The sequence below is a fragment of the Somniosus microcephalus genome, unplaced genomic scaffold (assembly GCF_052327205.1).
Source record: "Somniosus microcephalus isolate GS21.2 unplaced genomic scaffold, FLI_Smic_1.0 scaffold1039, whole genome shotgun sequence".
NCBI lineage: Eukaryota > Metazoa > Chordata > Chondrichthyes > Squaliformes > Somniosidae > Somniosus > Somniosus microcephalus.
Window position 1 is genome coordinate 25,221 of NW_028226226.1, and position 16,534 is coordinate 41,754.

The window sequence follows — 16,534 nt, forward strand, 5'->3', positions numbered from 1 at the left end:
TCTCCAGTGCTTTGAGGTGCCTGCTGTACATGGTCCATGTCTCTGAGGCATACAGCAGGGCGGGTATTGTCATGAATCTTATCATGACTCATGAAGTAACACTGGGTGGCCAGCTGGTGGCGGCATCCAAGGAGTATAAATACTCGGGCGTGGGCCCAGCTTGCTCAGGATGTTTCTGTAACCAGGAGCTAGTGATGTAACTAGAAATCTCATGGTTGTGAAACAGTTGATTAAAGCCTTGTTTTATACTCAAACCAAGCTCTCAGCAGTCTTTTTACATCAGGTATCACTACTGCTCCATAGACCATGAGCTTAGTGCCGGGTTTGAGGTCCTGGTCTTCAAACATTCTCTTCCTCAGCGATTCAAGAAGGCAGTTCACCACCACCTTTTAAAGGCAATTAGGGAAGGGCAATAAAATGCTGGGAGTGATTACTGACACAGAAGTTTGAGTCATGGGTGAGAGCCTGGGTGCAGCCCTGCACCTCTGTGCAGTCATTGTCAGTGTTTGCTGCACCTCAATGCTGTAGAACACTGACAGCACAAATGTCAAATTAAAGTTGGCCATGGTCCCTTTAAGGAAACCGGCTGATGACGCGTCATCAAATGATGTCATTAGACCCGCTTCCTCCAGTTGGCCGGGAAACTCGCTGGGCAGGCTTAACAAGCCCAATCACGGTAAATTAATTCTACACAGTGGGCTGGAGCTAGCTGCAGGGTCGGGACCCACCACTGACATCGCCTGCCACGGACCCGCCGAGGTTGGTAAAATCCAGCCCATCGTTTCTCTACCCTATTAAATCCATTTAACATTTTAAACAATTCGATTAGATCACCCCTCAATCTTCTAAACTCAAGGGATACAAGCCAAGTTGTAACAACATGGCCTCATATTTTAACACTTTAAGCCCAGTATCAGTCACTGCCCCCTGAATCACCATGCTCTCTGTATGTGAAAAGATGTTAACAATAGGTTTGTGAGGTTGTTTTTGACGTTCTTGTGAAATCAGGAGTATAGGGATTAGAATTTGAAGTCTGACTGTCAGCAATGAAGACCTGAATTCAGGAGTGTGAGCACTGTACGTTCCCTGAAATCAGTAGTGTGAACGCTGTGAGTTCTCTGGACTTGGCAGTGTGAGTGTATGTGTGTTCTCCAACCCAGGAGCTTGAGCCCTGTCTGTCCTCTGAAATCAGTAGAGTTAGCACTGTGAACTCTGGAGCCTGCCTGACAATGCCTGACACTGGATCAAATTAGGCCGCGTCTACTTGCAACACCAGTTTTCTGATTGGGCCACTTGGAAGACAAGACACACCCAACAGTTTGTCTGGAATGTGTCATTTGATCCTGCCTGCTGGAGAGTAATCAAGATCTCTGCAATGTGTAATTTGATCCAGTCATTGTCAGGCAGGCGACTGAGCTCACAGTGCTAACACTACTGCTTTCAGAGAACAGACAGGGCTCACACTCCTGGATTGGAGCACACACACGCTTACACTGCCGAGTTCAGATTGGAAGGGGTGAGGCCATGGAGGGATTTTAACATGATGATGGGAATTTTAAAATCAAGGTGTTGGTGGACAATGTTCCCCTAATTTTTTTTTGGTTGCGCGGTCCCTTTAATGGGCTGCGTGGCCCATTCAAAAATTCACACATGTGCAAAATCTCCCATTCAAAATTTTGAGCATGCATTCAAGATCCGGTAAGTGGCCTGCGCAGGACTTCCAGACAGCTGCATGGCTGCGTGGCTTAGCGGGAGCATTGTTGGTGGTACATGAGCCAATGTAGGTCAATGAGCACAGGGGTGATGGGTGAACGGGACTTGCTGCGTGTTAGGACACGGGCAGCAGAGCTTTTGATGAGCTCAAGTTCATTGAGGGTGGAAGATGGGGGGCTGGCTAGGGGAACATTGGAATAGTCGAGTCCGGCAAACAACACAAAAATGCATGTTGTAGGACCGACACAGAATACGCTCTCATTTAAGAAAATTCATTTAGTTATTTCCCATTCCTAGTTGCTCTTAAGAGGGTGGTCATGAGGTACCTTCTTGAACTGCTGCGGCTTGCTGGGGGAGGAGAGGGAGAGCGTGGTGCAGGTGTAAAGGGGATGGGGGTGGAAGACTGTGATCTGGGTCTAACAGAGGGTGGGAGAGAACGTGATCTATCTTCCTATCTGGATCACGTTCTTGCTCTCATCCCCTCCCTCCTTTAGACCTGGATCATGTTCTTCCTCCTTCCACACTGTTCTCACAGTGTTCCCCCCCCCAACAAGTTCCTGACCTCCTCCCTCCCCCAAGCTCCTGACCTCCTCACCCCCCGAGTTCCTGACCACCTCACCCCCTGAGTTCCTGACATTCTCCCCCACCGAGTTCCTGACCTTCTCCCCCCTGAGTTCCTGACCTCCTCACCCCCCGAGTTCCTGACCTCCTCACCCCCTGAGTTCCTGACCTTCTCCCCACCGAGTTCCTGACCTTCTCCCCCCCACCGGGTTCCTGACCTTCTACCCCCACACTCGAGTTCCTGACCTTCTCCCCCCCCAAGTTCCTGACCTTCTCCCCCCCCCACCGAGTCCCTCACCTCCTCACCTCCTCTGAGTTCCTGGCCTTCGCCTCCGAGTTCCTGACCTTCTCACCCCCCCACCCGAGTTCCTGACCTCCCCCCCTGAGTTTCTGACCTTCCCCCCCCCTGGGCTCCTGACCTTCTCCCACCACCCCCCCCTCCCTCGGGTTCCTGACCTTCTCCCCCCCCCCACCAGTTCCTGACCTTCTCCCCCCTGAGTTCCTGATTTCCCCCCCGCCCTCCCCCATCCGTGGAGAGAGAAACAGAGTTAACTCCACACAATTTGTTTTCCCATCTATGTTTGTATCATCAGCAAATTTGGCTACCTTATATTCGGTCCCTTCATCCAAGTCACTAATATAGTTGTAAATAGTTGAGGCCCCAGCACTGATCCCTGTGGGACCCCAGTAGTTATAGTTTCCCAACCTGAAAATGACCCATCTTACCCCCCCAGTTCCTGACCTTCTCCCCGCCCCCCCCCGCGGGTTCCTGACCTTCTCCCCCCCAAGTTCCTGACCTTTCCCCCCCCCCCCAGATTTCCTGACCTTCTCCCCCCTGAGTTCCTGATCTCTCCCCACCCGCCCCCCCCCCCCGTTACTGACCTCCTCACCGCCGCCCCCCCCCCCCATCGTGGAGAGAGAAACAGAGTTAACGTTAATTCTGTTTTTCTCTCCACAGATGCTGCCTGGCCTGTTGAGTTTTTCCAGCGTTGTCTGTTATTTCAGATTTCCAGCATCCGCAGTATTTTGCTATTGCGTTACTGAGGGAGGGTTCATTTCCTTTTAAGGGCAATATGCAAATAAGCATGGCAGGTTCTTTATCACTACAGTATTTTCTCAAAGGGAATATCATTACATATCGCAATATTTTAACAGAATTGACATGTTAGAGCAGCAGCACTTTCTGATTGAAGGGACATTGTGACTTTTTAAAATGGGTCGTTGACACGGTAAGAGGCAGTGAATGATGTCGGGAGGCACTGTGTGGGGCAAAAAATCATACTTACCTGGCAGGGGAGAGACCATGATCAAGAAGGTGGTTCTCCCAGGACGAGGCTAACCCATTGCACTTCGGGTGTGCTGACGCCTGCGATGTCCCCAAATGCGGGATACTCGACTGCAAAATTTGTGGTAGTGGGGGACTGCGTTCGCGCTCTCCCCTGATTCATAACCAAGAATAGATGGACTATTTTTCATGTTGGGATAGCTGTTCTTTCCAGTACACATATGTTTGTTGTTCCAATCACGTTCTTGCCATCATTTTACAGCGTTTTTGCAACTATAAATTAACTATAATGTTATTTTAGCTAATTTTGTTTTCACCTTAACTTCACTTTATTTCCAACAGAGGGAGCTGTTATACAAGAGAACCTTCCTCCACAAGACTCAATGCTAAGAAACAACTCAACAGGTCATACATTAATCTTCTGATAAGCAATCAAAGTGCTCACATTTCTATTCTAAGGGAATGGATCTCTACAACTAAGAAATTACGCATTTTGTATAAAAACTCTACATTATTCACACTAGTAAGTCCACACCACAATATTTTCAAAGCTGCATGCCAACTCTGGACTTTGGCAAAATGTTCAATGTTGTCAAATTTTTTGTCTTAAAATACTCCTGTGCAGTGCCTTGGCATGTTTTACTACGTTAAAGGCGCTATATAAATACAAGTTGTTATTAACTACCTATAGACTGGTACAGCATAGAAGGAAGCCATTCGGCCCATCGTGCGTCTGCTGGCATTTTTTTTCATCATTCCTGCTATCATTGGCAAGACCAGCATTTATTGCCCAGCCCTAATTACAAAAGACAAATAAGACATAGGGGCAGGAGTAGGTCATTTGGCCCCTCGAGCCTGCTCCACCATTCAATAAGATCATAGCTGATCTGATCTTGGCCTCACCTCCACTTCCCTGCCCGCTCCCAATAACCCTTGACTCCCTTACCTTTCAAAAATCTGTCTATCCCCACCTTAAATATATTCAATGCCCGAGCCTCCCCAGCTCTCTGGGGAAGAGAATTCCAATGATTCACCATCCTCTGAGAGAAGAAATTCCTCCTAATTTCCAAATTAAATGGGTGCCCCCTTGTTCTGAAATTATGCCCCCTAGTTCTAGATTTCCCCACGAGGGGAAACATCCTCTCTGCATCTACCCTGTCAAGCCCCTTCAGATTCTTATATGTTTCAATAAGATTCCCTCTGATTCTTCTAAACGCAAATGAGTATAGGCCCAAACTTTCTTCATAAGATAACGCCTTCATCTCCAGAATCAACCTCGTGAACCTTCTCTGAACTGCCTCTAATGCAAGTATATCCTTCCTTAAATAAGGAGACCAAAACTACGCAGCACTCCAGGTGTGGTCTCACCAATGCCCCATACAGTTGTAACAGGACTTCCCTACTTTGCAATAAAGGCCAACACTCCATTGGCCTTCCTAATTACTTGCTGTAGCTGCATGCTAACGTTTTGTGATTCATGTACAAAGGTACCCAGATCCATCTATTCCTCAGCATTTTACTTTTTTATTTTTCCTACCAAAGTGGATAACCCACATTAAACTCCATCTGCCAGATTTTTGCCCACTCACTGAGCCTATCTATATCCCTTTGGAGATTTTTTGTGTCCTCCACACAATTTGTTTGCCCATCTATGTTTGTATCATCAGCAAATTTGGCTACCTTACATTCGGTCCCTTCATCCAAGTCACTAATATAGATTGTAAATAGTTGAGGCCCCAGCACTGATCCCTGTGGCACCCCAGTAGTTATAGTTTCCCAACCTGAAAATGACCCATCTTACCCCCCCAGTTCCTGACCTTCATCTCCCCCGGGTTCCTGACCGTCTCCCCCCAAGTTCCTGACCTTCTCCCCCCCGATTTCCTGACCTTCTCCCCCCTGAGTTCCTGATCTCTCCCCACCCCCACCCCCCCCGTTACTGACCTCCTCACCGCCGCCCCCCCCCCCCATCGTGGAGAGAGAAACAGAGTTAACGTTAATTCTGTTTCTCTCTCCACGGATGCTACCTGACCTGCTGAGTTTTTCCAGCGTTGTCCGTTATTTCAGATTTCCAGCATCCGCAGTATTTTGCTATTGTCATAGAGTCATAGAGTTATACAGCACAGAAAGAGGCCCTTTGGCCCATCGCATCCACGCCTGCCATCAAGCCCTGTCTAATCTAACCCCATTTTCCAGCATTTGGTCCGTAGCCTTGTATGCTATGGCATTTCAAGTGCTCACCCAAATGCTTCTTGAATGTTGTGAGGGTTCCTGCCTCTACCACCCTTTCAGGCAGTGAGTTGCAGATTCCAACCACCCTCTGGGTGAAAAAGTTCTTCCTCAAATCCCCTCTAAACCTCCTGCCCCTTACCTTGAATCTATGCCCCCTTGTTATTGACCCCTCTACTAAGGGAAAAAGTTCCTTTCTATCTACTCTATCTATGCCCCTCATAATTTTGTACACCTCAATCAGGTCCCCCCTCAGCCTTCTCTGCTCCAAGGAAAACAACCCCAGCCTGTCCAGTCTTTCTTCATAGCTGAAGCGCTCCAGCCCAGGTAACATCCTGGTGAATCTCCTCTGCACCCTCTCCAAAGCAATCACATCCTTCCTGTAGTGTGGCGACCAGAACTGCACACAGTATTCCAGCTGTGGCCTAACCAGCGTTTTGTACAGCTCCATCATAACCTCCCTGCTCTTATATTCTGTGCCTCAGCTAATGAAGGCAAGTATCCCATATGCCTTTTTAACCACCTTATCTACCTGTTCTGCTGCCTTCAGGGATCTATGTACATGCACACCAAGGTCCCTCTGATCCTCTGTCTTTCCTAGGGTCTTACCATTCATTGTGTATTCCCTTGCCTTGTTAGTCCCTCCAAAATGCATCACCTCACACTTTTCAGGGTTAAATTCCATTAGCCACTGTTCCGCCCATCTGACCAACTCATCTATATCGTCCTGCAGACTGAGGCTACCCTCCTCGCTATTTACCACCCCACCAATTTTCGTGTCATCTGCGAACTTACTGATCATACCTTTTACATTCACATCCAAATCATTAATGTAGACCACAAACAGCACCAATCCCTGCAGTACCCCACTGGACACAAGCTTCCAGTCACAAAAACAACCTTCGACCATCACCCTCTGCCTTCTGCCACTAAGCCAGTTTTGGATCCAATGTGCCAAGGCACCCTGGATCCCATGGGCTCTTACCTTCTTGACCAGTCTCCTGTGCGGGACTTTATCGAAAGCCTTACTGAAATCCATGTATACCACATCCACTGCACTACCCTCATCCACACACCTAGTCACCACCTCGAAAAATTCAATCAAATTGGTCAGACATGATCCTCCCTTGACAAAGCCATGCTGACTATCCCTGATTAATCCTTGCCTCTCCAAGTGGAGACTAATTCTGTCCCTCAGAATTTTTTCCAATAATTTCCCTACCACTGATGTTAGGCTCACTGGCCTGTAATTCCCTGGTTTATCCCTACTACCCTTCTTGAATAATGGTACTATGTTAGCTGTTCTCCAGTCCTCTGGCACATCCCCTGTGGCCAGAGAGGTTTTGAAAATTTGTGTCAGAGCCCCTGCAATCTCCTCCTTTGCCTCACACAGCAGCCTGGGATACATCTCGTCCGGGCCTGGGGATTTATCCACTTTTAAGCCTTCTAAAACCGCTAGTACCCGTCCTCCCTCTCGATGCTAATATGTTCAAGTATATCACAGTCCCCCTGCCCGATTTCTATGTCTACAACGAAACCCACACAGTGGTGGGTGGAGTCAGCTGAGGCATGCCTCCATACACAGCGCCACCCAGAGGTGGCAATATACAATACAGTGGTTTACCACATTCACCCCTTGTTTAATGTGAAGTCCGGCGGGGTGAAGGGTACTACAAGTTAAGTCTATCAGGAGGCCTTGTCTGACGTCCTGATCGTCGTGGTGGCGGCGGTGGTGTTGCAGCATCCGACGTCGGGTCTGGTGTCTGGGTGGTTGGCGAAGATTCCTGGGGCTTTGGCATGCCGTCTGCAGGGGTTGGGTTGGGAGGGGTGGTGGGGGATAACAGTGGTAAGGGGGATAACGGTGGTAAGGGGGATAACGGTGGTAATTCAGGGGTACCCGAGGGTGCGAGATCTCGTATGGAGACCGTGTCCTCCCGCCCGTCTGGGTATGTCACCCAGGCATACTGGGGGTTGGCGTGTAGGAGGTGCACCCGCTCGACCAGGGGGTCCGTTTTATGCGTCCTCACGTGCCTCCGCAGTAGGACGGGCCCAGGAGAAGTCAACCATGCCGGTAGCGAGGTTCCCGATGTAGACTTCCGGGGGAAAACGAACATTTTCTCATGAGGGGTCGCATTAGTGGCAGTACAAAGCAGTGACCGAATGGAGTGAAGCGCTGCAGGGAGGACCTCCTGCCAGCGGGAGGTCGGAAGGCCCTTAGATTTTAGTGCTAAGAGGACTGCCTTCCAAACCGTCGCGTTCTCCCTTTCCACCTGGCTGTTCCCCCGGGGGTTGTAACTGGTGGTCCTGCTCGTGGCGATACCTCTTGTTAGCAGGTACTGCCGAAGTTCGTCGCTCATGAACGATGAGCCCCTGTCGCTATGTATATAGCTGGGGAACCCGAACAGAGCGAAGATGTCATTCAGACACTTGATGACCGTGGTACTGGTCATGTCTGGGCAAGGGATGGCAAAGGGGAAACGGGAGTACTCATCAACTATGTTGAGGAAGTACACATTGCGGTCAGCGGAGGGGAGGGGCCCTTTAAAATCGACGCTCAGGCGTTCGAAGGGGCGGGTGGCCTTGATCAGGCTTGCTCTGTCCGGCCTATAGAAGTGCGGTTTGCACTCGGCGCAGATTTGGCAGCTCTTGGTCATGGTCCTGACCTCCTCGATGGAGTAGGGCAGGTTACGGGATTTGATAAAATGGAAAAACCTGGTGACCCCCGGGTGGCAGAGGTCATTGTGGAGGGACTGCAGCCTATCACTCTGCGCGTTGGCGCATGTACCACGTGATAGGGCATCTGGGGGCTCATTGAGTTTCCCTGGCCGATACAAGATATCATAATTGTAGGTGGAGAGTTCGATTCTCCACCTCAAGATCTTGTCGTTCTTGATTTTACCCCTCTGCTTATTATTAAACATAAAAGCTACTGAACGCTGGTCAGTGAGCAGGGTAAATCGTTTCCCGGCCAGGTAATGCCTCCAGTGACGCACCGCTTCTACAATAGCCTGGGCCTCCTTTTCGACGGAGGAGTGTCTCGTCTCGGGGCCCTGGAGGGTCCTTGAGAAAAAGGCCACGGGTCTGCCCGCCTGGTTAAGGGTCGCGGCTAGGGCGAAGTCGGAGGCATCGCTCTCCACTTGGAAGGGGATGGACTCATCCACCGCGTGCATTGCGGCCTTCGCGATATCGTTCTTGATAAGAGTGAAGGCTGCACACGCCTCTGGTGTCAGGGGGAAGGAGGTGGCTTTGATGAGGGGCCTGGCTTTGTCTGCATAGAGGGGCACCCACTGGGCGTAGTAGGAGAAAAACCCCAGGCATCTCTTCAGTGCTTTTTGGCAGTGGGGAAGGGGTAGCTCCATTAGGGGGCGCATTCTGTCGGGGTCGGGCCCGATGACTCCGTTCTCCACCACGCAGCCGAGGATGGCCAGGCGCTTGGTGTGAAACATACATTTTTCCTTATTGTACGTTAGGTTCAGCCGTTGGGCCGTACGGAGGAAATTTGCTAGATTAACGTCGTGGTCCTGCTGGTCGTGGCCGCAGATGGTGACGTTATCCAAATAGGGGAAGGTTGCCCGCAGCGCGTTCTGGTCAACCATTCGGTCCATCTCCCTTTGGAAGACCGAAACCCCGTTGGTGACGCCGAAGGGGACCCTAAGGAAGTGGTAGAGGCGGCCGTTTGCCTCGAAGGCAGTATACTGGCGGTCCTCATGGCGGATGGGCAGCTGGTGGTACGCTGACTTAAGGTCGATGGTGGAGAATACTTTGTATTGCGCAATCTGATTGACCATATCAGATATGCGAGGGAGGGGGTACGCGTCCAGCTGGGTGTACCGGTTTATGGTTTGGCTGTAGTCGATTACCATGCGGCGTTTTGCAGTGGTTTTAACGACTACAACCTGGGCTCGCCAGGGGCTAGTGCTACCTTCGATAATGCCCTCCTTCAAGAGCCGCTCCACCTCAGAGCTGATAAAAGCTCTGTCCCTGGCACTGTACCGCCTGCTTTTGGTAGCGATGGGTTTACAGTCGCGGGTGAGGTTAGCGAACAGGGGAGGGGGGGGGACTTTTAATGTGGAAAGGCTGCAGGTGGTTTGCAGCGGGCGATTTAAAAGCTGTTGGTTGCAGACTGTGAGTGGGGGGAGGGGTCCACCGTATGCTAGTGTGACACTCTTAAGGTGGCACTGAAAATCCAACCCTAGCAGGACGGCAGCGCAAAGACGGGGCAGGACTAGCAGTTTAAATTTTTGATATTCAGTGCCCCCTACTGACAGGGTCACCACACAGTAGCCGCTGATGTCCATTGACTGGGACTTGGACGCCATAGAAATGCGATGGTGCATTGGCAGAATCGTGAGGGAGTGGCTACGTACCGTGTCGGGGTGGACGAAACTCTCTGTGCTCCCGCTGTCGATCAGGCAACTGGTGGCGCAGCCGTTTACCGCGATATCCATCATGGAGCTGGATAGATGGTGAGGGTGGCCTTGATCCAGCGTCACGGAGGCCAGTATGTGGCTTAGTGAGTCACTATAGTCATCCGCCGAGACGGTGGTCGGTTCCGGTGACGAAATGGCGGTTGAGTGCGTTGGATACGATGGCGGCGGATGCCATGCGGCCGGGGGTACACAAAATGGCGGATAAGATGGCTGCTCCCACGGCCCGCACGCTGCGCTGCTGGCTGGCTTCCCCTTGCAGGCGTTAGCGTAATGGCCTTTCTTCCCGCAGCCCGAGCAGGTAGCTGTCTTAGCTGGGCAGTGCGCTCTGGGATGTTTTAACTGGCCACAGAAATAGCATTTTTGGGCCTGGTTACTGGGCATCGAAGCAGTTCTTACCGGAGGCTGCTGTCTCGGTTGGGTCGCTGCAGCGGTTGGTGCCGGGGGCGGCGGTCCCGTGTCCCACGGTTTCGATTGCCATGTCTCGGCGCCGTTACGGGGGTATGCCTCGAGGTTTCGGTGGGCCTCCTCTAACGAGAGCGCAAGGGCAATGGCCGTCTTCAGGTCGGGTTCCTTGCTTTCTAGCAGTCTCTGCCGGGTGTGGTCTGACTGGAGGCCCCTGACGAAGGCATCACAGGCGAGTCCCTGCGCGTGCTCCACAGCCGTTACCGCTTTACAATCGCAGTCTCTGCAGAGTGCCAGTAGCGCCCGTGCAAATGCCCCTACCGATTCTCCCGGTTGCTGCCTGCGGGATCCCAAGAGGTGTCGGGCGTAAATTGTGTTCACTGGGCGCGTATATTGCCCTTTTAGTAGCTCGAGGGCCGCCACGTACGTATTAGAGTCCCGGATTAGCATATATACTTGATGGCTCACCTGGGCGGTCAAAATTTTCAGTTTGTGATCCTCCTCTGTAACCTGTGAGATTGCGAGGAAGGATTCAAAGCAGCTCAGCCAGTGTTCAAACTTGGCTGATGCACCCACATCTTGAGGGTCGAGGTCCAGGCGTGGTGGTCTGAGGGCTCTCAGCAATGTCTGCTGTATCCGTTGCTGTTGTTGCTCCTCAGGTGTCGCCATTTAACTTTTAGCTAATAAAATTGATACGCTTATCAATTACTTCATAAAAGGTGATGAGTCGAAGAAGAGATGATGAGTCGAAAGAAGAGATGAATAAGGCTTTTATTAGCTAAGAAGAGACCATGCTTCTTCGTGAGTGACTGAACAAGTCTGAACGAAACCCACACAGTGGTGGGTGGAGTCAGCTGAGGCATGCCTCCATACACAGCGCCACCCAGAGGTGGCAATATACAATACAGTGGTTTACCACAATCTCGTCCGGGCCTGGGGATTTATCCACTTTTAAGCCTTCTAAAACCGCTAGTACCTCCTCCCTCTCGATGCTAATATGTTCAAGTATATCACAGTCCCCCTGCCCGATTTCTATGTCTACATCGTCCTTCTCCATAGTGAACACAGATGCAAAAAATTTATTTAAAACCCCACCTACATCTTCTGGCTCCACACACAGATTGCCACTTTGGTCCCTAATGGGCCCTACTCTTTCCCTAGTTATCCTCTTGCCCTTAATATACTTATAAAACACCTTAGGATTTTCCTTTATTTTGCTCGCCAGTGTTATCTCCTGGATGCACTTTAAGAATTCTGCACCCTCTAAGCCTTTCACACTCTGACTATCCCTGTTAATATTGGGGAAGTTGAAATCCCCCACTATTATTACGCTATTATTTGCACATTTCTCTGAGATTTGCCTGCATATCTGTTCCTCTATCTCCCCCTGACTGTTTGGGGGCCTATAGTACACTCCCAGCAAAGTGCTTGCACCCTTTTTGTTTTTAAGTTCTACTCATATGGCCTCATTAGATGAACCTGTTAATATATCATCCCTCCTTACAGCAGTAATTGACTCCTTAATTAATATTGCGACGCCCCCTCCTCTTTTACCCCCCCCCCCTCTGTCTCGCCTGAAGATTCTATACCCCGGAATATTGAGCTGCCAGTCTTGCCCCTCTCTCAACCATGTCTCCGTAATAGCAACAATATCATACTGCCATGTGTTCATCAACACCTTCAATTCATCCACCTTATTCGCAAGACTCCTTGCATTAAAATAAATGCCATCCAGCCTTGCCCTACTCCCTTGTGCTGTCACATATTAGCCTGCCTTCCAAGCTGACTTGTTTTTTCCTCTATATTTGGCTGTACATCACCCCCTATTATAGCTCCACTCTGTATCCCATCCCCCTGTCAAGTTAGTTTAAACCCCCCCCCCCAACAGTGCTAGCAAACCTCCCCGCAAGGATATTTGTCCCGTTCTGGTTCAGGTGCAACCCGTCCGACTTGTACAAGTCCCACCTTCCCCAGAAGCAGACCCAGTGATCCAGGAAACTAAAGCCCTCCCTCCTGCACCAACTCTTTAGCCACGCATTCATCTGCTCGATCCTCCTATTCCTATACTCACTAGCACGTGGCACCGGGAGTAATCCAGAGTTTACAACCTTTGAGGTCCTGCTCTTTAATCTGCTACCTAGCTCCCTAAATTCTTGCTGCAGGACCTCATCCCTCTTCCTACCCATGTTGTTGGTCCCAATGTGAACCACGACCTCTGACTGGTTTTAATATTCAATCGGTCTGTAGCGTCCTCAGTTGGTATTTAGTGGTATTACAGTTCAAATATAATGTACAAAATCGGAAAATGCTAGAAGCACACAGTGAGTCAGATGCATCTGTGGAGAGTACCTTCACCGCACAGACTGCAGTGGTTCATCTTCTTCTTCTTAGGCAGTCCCTCGGAACCAAGGATGACTTGCTTCCACATTAAAAATGAGTTCTCAGGTGACTGATGAGTCCAATGCGGGACCTACAGTCTCTGTCACAGGTGGGGCAGACGGTGGTTGAAGGGGCGGGTGGGTGGGGTGCTTGGGTTGACGTGCGCTCCTTGCGCTGCTTGCGCTTGGCTTCCGCTTGCTCCCGGCGAAGAGACTCGAGGTGTTCGGCGCCTTCCTGGATGCTTCTCCTCCACTTTGTGCGGTCTTGGGCCAGGGATTCTCAGGTGTCGGTGGGGATGTTGCACTTTTACAAGGAGGCTTTGAGGGTGTCCTTGAAGCGTTTCCTCTGCCCACCTGGGGCTCTCTTGCCGTGTCGGAGCTCCGAGTAGAGCGCTTGTTTTGGGAGTCTTGTATCGGGCTTGCAGACGATGTGACCCGTCCATCGGAGCTGATCGAGCGTGGTCAAAGCTTCGATGCTGGGGATGTTGGCCTGAGTGAGAACACTGATGTTGGTGCGCCTATCCTGCCAATGGATTTGCAGGATCTTGCGGAGGAAGCATTGGTGGTACCTCTCCAGTGCTTTGAGGTGCCTGCTGTACATGGTCCATGTCTCTGAGGCATACAGCAGGGCGGGTATTGTCATGAATCTTATCATGACTCATGAAGTAACACTGGGTGGCCAGCTGGTGGCGGCATCCAAGGAGTATAAATACTCGGGCGTGGGCCCAGCTTGCTCAGGATGTTTCTGTAACCAGGAGCTAGTGATGTAACTAGAAATCTCATGGTTGTGAAACAGTTGATTAAAGCCTTGTTTTATACTCAAACCAAGCTCTCAGCAGTCTTTTTACATCAGGTATCACTACTGCTCCATAGACCATGAGCTTAGTGCCGGGTTTGAGGTCCTAGTCTTCAAACATTCTCTTCCTCAGCGATTCAAGAAGGCAGTTCACCACCACCTTTTAAAGGCAATTAGGGAAGGGCAATAAAATGCTGGGAGTGATTACTGACACAGAAGTTTGAGTCATGGGTGAGAGCCTGGGTGCAGCCCTGCACCTCTGTGCAGTCATTGTCAGTGTTTGCTGCACCTCAATGCTGTAGAACACTGACAGCACAAATGTCAAATTAAAGTTGGCCATGGTCCCTTTAAGGAAACCGGCTGATGACGCGTCATCAAATGATGTCATTAGACCCGCTTCCTCCAGTTGGCCGGGAAACTCGCTGGGCAGGCTTAACAAGCCCAATCACGGTAAATTAATTCTACACAGTGGGCTGGAGCTAGCTGCAGGGTCGGGACCCACCACTGACATCGCCTGTCACGGACCCGCCGAGGTTGGTAAAATCCAGCCCATCGTTTCTCTACCCTATTAAATCCATTTAACATTTTAAACAATTCGATTAGATCACCCCTCAATCTTCTAAACTCAAGGGATACAAGCCAAGTTGTAACAACATGGCCTCATATTTTAACACTTTAAGCCCAGTATCAGTCACTGCCCCCTGAATCACCATGCTCTCTGTATGTGAAAAGATGTTAACAATAGGTTTGTGAGGTTGTTTTTGACGTTCTTGTGAAATCAGGAGTATAGGGATTAGAATTTGAAGTCTGACTGTCAGCAATGAAGACCTGAATTCAGGAGTGTGAGCACTGTACGTTCCCTGAAATCAGTAGTGTGAACGCTGTGAGTTCTCTGGACTTGGCAGTGTGAGTGTATGTGTGTTCTCCAACCCAGGAGCTTGAGCCCTGTCTGTCCTCTGAAATCAGTAGAGTTAGCACTGTGAACTCTGGAGCCTGCCTGACAATGCCTGACACTGGATCAAATTAGGCCGCGTCTACTTGCAACACCAGTTTTCTGATTGGGCCACTTGGAAGACAAGACACACCCAACAGTTTGTCTGGAATGTGTCATTTGATCCTGCCTGCTGGAGAGTAATCAAGATCTCTGCAATGTGTAATTTGATCCAGTCATTGTCAGGCAGGCGACTGAGCTCACAGTGCTAACACTACTGCTTTCAGAGAACAGACAGGGCTCACACTCCTGGATTGGAGCACACACACGCTTACACTGCCGAGTTCAGATTGGAAGGGGTGAGGCCATGGAGGGATTTTAACATGATGATGGGAATTTTAAAATCAAGGTGTTGGTGGACAATGTTCCCCTAATTTTTTTTTGGTTGCGCGGTCCCTTTAATGGGCTGCGTGGCCCATTCAAAAATTCACACATGTGCAAAATCTCCCATTCAAAATTTTGAGCATGCATTCAAGATCCGGTAAGTGGCCTGCGCAGGACTTCCAGACAGCTGCATGGCTGCGTGGCTTAGCGGGAGCATTGTTGGTGGTACATGAGCCAATGTAGGTCAATGAGCACAGGGGTGATGGGTGAACGGGACTTGCTGCGTGTTAGGACACGGGCAGCAGAGCTTTTGATGAGCTCAAGTTCATTGAGGGTGGAAGATGGGGGGCTGGCTAGGGGAACATTGGAATAGTCGAGTCCGGCAAACAACACAAAAATGCATGTTGTAGGACCGACACAGAATACGCTCTCATTTAAAAAAATTCATTTAGTTATTTCCCATTCCTAGTTGCTCTTAAGAGGGTGGTCATGAGGTACCTTCTTGAACTGCTGCGGCTTGCTGGGGGAGGAGAGGGAGAGCGTGGTGCAGGTGTAAAGGGGATGGGGGTGGAAGACTGTGATCTGGGTCTAACAGAGGGTGGGAGAGAACGTGATCTATCTTCCTATCTGGATCACGTTCTTGCTCTCATCCCCTCCCTCCTTTAGACCTGGATCATGTTCTTCCTCCTTCCACACTGTTCTCACAGTGTTCCCCCCCCCAACAAGTTCCTGACCTCCTCCCTCCCCCAAGCTCCTGACCTCCTCACCCCCCGAGTTCCTGACCACCTCACCCCCTGAGTTCCTGACATTCTCCCCCACCGAGTTCCTGACCTTCTCCCCCCTGAGTTCCTGACCTCCTCACCCCCCGAGTTCCTGACCTCCTCACCCCCTGAGTTCCTGACCTTCTCCCCACCGAGTTCCTGACCTTCTCCCCCCCACCGGGTTCCTGACCTTCTACCCCCACACTCGAGTTCCTGACCTTCTCCCCCCCAAGTTCCTGACCTTCTCCCCCCCCACCGAGTCCCTCACCTCCTCACCTCCTCTGAGTTCCTGGCCTTCGCCTCCGAGTTCCTGACCTTCTCACCCCCCCCACCCGAGTTCCTGACCTCCCCCCCTGAGTTTCTGACCTTCCCCCCCCCTGGGCTCCTGACCTTCTCCCACCACCCCCCCTCCCTCGGGTTCCTGACCTTCTCCCCCCCCCCACCAGTTCCTGACCTTCTCCCCCCTGAGTTCCTGATTTCCCCCCCGCCCTCCCCCATCCGTGGAGAGAGAAACAGAGTTAACTCCACACAATTTGTTTTCCCATCTATGTTTGTATCATCAGCAAATTTGGCTACCTTATATTCGGTCCCTTCATCCAAGTCACTAATATAGTTGTAAATAGTTGAGGCCCCAGCACTGATCCCTGTGGGACCCCAGTAGTTATAG

General features: G+C 50.7%; 1 non-coding gene across 1 annotated transcript; it reads left to right on the forward strand.

Annotated features, from left to right (window-relative positions):
* Window positions 1-3,552: 3,552 nt before the first annotated feature.
* On the forward strand, window positions 3,553-3,716 carry LOC147080886 (U1 spliceosomal RNA). Its single transcript, XR_015076984.1, has one exon. It is a non-coding gene; the product is annotated as a U1 spliceosomal RNA (small nuclear RNA).
* Window positions 3,717-16,534: the final 12,818 nt, after the last annotated feature.